Raw genomic sequence first — 4288 nt, 5'->3', positions numbered from 1 at the left:
TACAAATTGTCAATTGATAGATCACACAAGTTGAATAATGTTTGAACAATTGTTAACATACTTGTCCTCGTTGCCAACTCGATAAGGATTTTAGGTCTTCGCGTTGCTAGTTCAATCCTAAATCAATGATTGAACGAATTAGTCAAAATAAATGGAGGAAAATTTTATTTGAATCACTTAATCATTTTAAGTTGTATGTAACTTTACCAACAAAAAAAAAAAGTAACGCGTAGATTAAAGAAATAAGATACATTATTTTCTGACTTTGCGCAGAAAATATCCATCTTTTCAATATTATTTTCTTGCTTCTTTTGTGGGATTTTCTCTGAGAAATCATGCTTGGACTAGTAATTCAAAGGATTGGATTTATTCGAGGTTTTATTGGATCAACTAAGCTGAAGTACTAGCAAGGTTAATACCGTAGGTTTGTAATCGATAGAAACACCATATCTCACTGGCAAATTAAAATCTTCAATCATAAAATCCACGGAAGCCATGGCATACCGCGATGAAAAAGAAAGCAGCACATTCCAATAGCATACGACAAGGTCCAGGAACAGCAGGTTCACATATTAATCTGCAGTTCTTTTAGGTATCTTGTCAAGAAGCTACAAAAGACAAATGCAACTATGTAGTCATGTGTTGGATTCACTTGCCGCTTTCAAACCTTATTTCTTACTTGAGGATTGTAAATGGGCAGCTAACTTGAGCTATTTTGGCACCCTCATGGAATACACTGAAGGTGAATTCGTGATGAGCTGCAGAGAGACATTGAAACTTGAAAACTCTTTTTTTTTTTTTTTTTTTTCCACTCGTATTTACACCAGTTGAAACATGTCATGACATTAACATATATAAATAAGGGACACGATATTGGACACTCGACTGTTAAATTTAAAAAAAAAAAAAAAAAAAACAAAAAAAAAAAAAAAAAAAAAAAAAAAAACAAAAAGACCGACACCCAAGAGACAGACAAAAGACAACATGATCATATGGTGGATCAAGGATTAAGATTTGCAACCCCATCACGGAGAAGTCTTCCTTCTCTTTTTTCCTTTTTTTTTTTTTTTTTGGATCCAGACTAGATATCTAGTACGTAGTTCTGTACACCTAGTACAGTGGGCTTATAATGGGAACGCCTGGGCCGCAGTTTAACGGTCAATGGATTTGCCATCTCACAGGACAGACCCAGTACTTCTGATAGGTCAACTTTATTTCCATCGCACGGCAGCCATTCATACTCGTGAAGTAGTGACGCAACCCAAAAGGTCACCGTAGTTAAGCCCAATGTCTTTCCCGGGCAGGTTCGCCTACCGGAACCAAACGGAGCAAGCCTTAGATCCGACCCAAGAACAGAAAACTCCGGCTCTCCCTTCTTAGTCACGAATCTCTCAGGCATAAATTCAAGCGGGTCCTCCCAAGACTTTGGGTCCCTTGAAATGGCCCACATGTTAACCATTGCTGTGGTCCCTTTAGGCACGTGATACCCATCTATGGTTGTATCAGTGATGGCAAGCCTGGCCCACGAGAGAAGTGGGCCAGGTGGGTGTAGCCTCAACACTTCCTTCACTGCTGCCTGGAGATACACCATCGCCGTGATATCAGATTCAGCTACGGCCCTTGATCTTCCAACAACTTTGTCAAGCTCATCATGGACCTTTGATAAAACACCAGCATGAAGTACCATTCTAGCTAGAATCCACTCCATCAAAACTGCCACCGTATCAGTCCCCCTGAAAATCATTTCCTACGCGTAAAGAAAGTGAAACAAGGCAATCTTCAGTCAGTACAATAACTTGCTACAAGACAGAAATAGCAGAATAATTGCTTGTCATCGAAATAAATTATATGTATGCACATCCTCTAGCACACATAACAATAGCAAGTTACATGTTTGGACCAAAACTAGTGTAGCTTATTCACGTGTGATGTACTTATATACGTGTGTCTGCTTGCTTACCCAAAGGACGGCAATCATATCGGAGTCCGATAATTTATCGTGGCCTTGAAGAGACAGCAAAACATCAACGAAATCCGGGGTTTCTTTCCCAGCTTGAGCTCTATGCTCAGCCAGGATTCGGCTGACAAACCGGTTCACTTTTGGCACCAGATTTGAGCACCTGAATCGGATTTTTTGAGGGTCAAAATCCGCCAGCCAGGGAAGGTGGTCGGTCCAGTTAAGTGTACCCAGTAAATCGTACCCTTCATCAACTAGAGCTCTCAGTTCTTCAACTTCACTATTACATGAATCCAATTCATACTCGCGTCCGAAAACTGAGCACATCATGTTATTAAGTGAAGCCCTCTTGAGTATCCGCGAACGGTGAAGCTACTCCCTTCATGGCCATTGAACATGGACACCATTTCAGAAGCAATTCGGCGTCGTTGAGACGCCGCAGTTTTGATTTGTTTGGGGCAGAAAAGGTGTGTAGAGGCTATTTTTCTTAGGGTTCGCCAGTAAACACCATAAGGAGCGAACCCAATCGCTCTATTGAACATTAGGCTATAAGCAGATTCTTTAACCGGACGATCTGCAAACACCGAACTGTTCAGTATTTCTTTAGCCACATCAGGATTGCATGTCACGATAACACGAGTATCACCGAGGCTAAACGCCATGAGCCTCCTGGCTTTGCATGCAGCGGCAGCCGCTGCAATCTTGTGATGTGCTAAGGAGGTCATAAGCCTCATGGCGCCTATAAGAGGCAATCCCCTGGGACCTGGAATTGGTTTAGAAATTGTGAAGGAAGTGTTTTTGAGTTTGTATTTGCCCCAAGCAGGACCCCCAGGGTATGCCCAGTAAATAAGGGTCGTGGCTATCCAGGCTAAACCCATGATCAAAAGCGGCCATGCAATATTTTCTTGTGTAAAGACTCTGCATTTGGAGGCCAAAGCAAAGATCCAGAAGCTATCTATGTCTGTTCTCATGGCGGGCTGGCTCAATTAGGAGTTTTGAAGATTGGGGAGAGGATACAGAAATCAACACAGAGTTAATTGTCTGTTGCCCACACTCAGAATTTAAGGAGAGTGGCTTGTTGTTTTTAGGGACTGGATGAGAATGCTTGGATGGTGTTTATATATACAGATAGAGAGGGACAAGAATCTCGCGGTGATGGCAACGAAGATACATTTAATCGGAAGATCTACCTTTTATCTTAATATTTTTCTCTTAAAATTCTTATACCCGTCTTTCTGTATTAGACGTGCATCCCTATACCTACTTCAAATAATAATTTAGAATTTTTAAGTTTAGCATAAAATAAATTTAAAAATATTTTTTAAGTCATTAAATTTATTTCTAAAACTTATCATTTGAGAAATTATGCATTTACTACAAAAATAAAATTAATATACATACTTTATCTACGGATATTTAACATCTATGTACACTTTTAAGAGTATTTATTTTTTTATTTTTAAATTTTTTTTAAAAAAAAAAATTATATATATTATTTTAATATGCTAATGTTAAAAATAAATTTTTAAAAATTAAAAAATATTATTTTAATATATTTTTAAATAAAAAAAATATTTTGAAAAAATATCAGCGACTACAGTATCAACTATCAAATGGTTCTAATTCTGTCGGTACAAATAAATCTGTTTCATCTCTATTCCAGGATGCCGAAAATCCTCTGAACGGACCTGCGGTGCCATCAATAGAAACAAGCGCTTCGTATAACGGCTAAGTGCTGGCATTTAAATTTATAGTTAGGAAAATTACGCAGCTTGAGCCGCCATGATTGCCACCATACGGGTAACCCTCTTCCCTGAGGCGCGTGACACGCACACTCAAGTTTGGTTGGATGTTCTCCTCCTTTGCCGATGTTCTGCGTCAGGACACCTGCCGTATATGTTCGCCAATCAAAGTGCTGCTACATTCATAAATTATGAATTTAACAACATTTTTGGAATTTCGCTCCATTGTTTCTACAAAATTTAATTTTTTAAAATATATTTCTATATTATTTTAATATATTAAAGTTAAAAATATTAAAAAATATATATATTATTTTTATATATTTTTAAATAAAAAAATTAAAAAAGCAACCACTACTACATTCTTAAATACTCTTTTAGATAACTTTTGATGTAATGGTTGAAGTATTATTGTGTTAAAATTTAAGATTGTTTTTTAAATTATTTTATTTTATATTTTTAGGTTATTTTAATAAATTAATATCAAAAATAAATTTTAAAATATAAAAAAATAAAATATTTTTAAATAAAATATAATTTAAAAAATAATTTTTATCACTTCCATAATCATGGCATCAGTAATTAAAAT

At 36.7% G+C, this 4288-nt stretch overlaps 1 pseudogene; it reads right to left on the bottom strand.

Annotated features, from left to right (window-relative positions):
• Window positions 1-451: 451 nt before the first annotated feature.
• Window positions 452-3188, bottom strand: LOC118058628 (cytochrome P450 78A3-like; annotated as a pseudogene).
• Between the last annotated feature and the right edge of the window lie 1100 nt (window positions 3189-4288).

This window comes from Populus alba, chromosome 2, assembly GCF_005239225.2.
Source record: "Populus alba chromosome 2, ASM523922v2, whole genome shotgun sequence".
Classification (NCBI taxonomy): Eukaryota; Viridiplantae; Streptophyta; class Magnoliopsida; order Malpighiales; family Salicaceae; genus Populus; species Populus alba.
The sequence above is the reverse complement of the archived record's forward strand: the minus strand, read 5'-3'. Positions and strand labels throughout refer to the sequence as shown.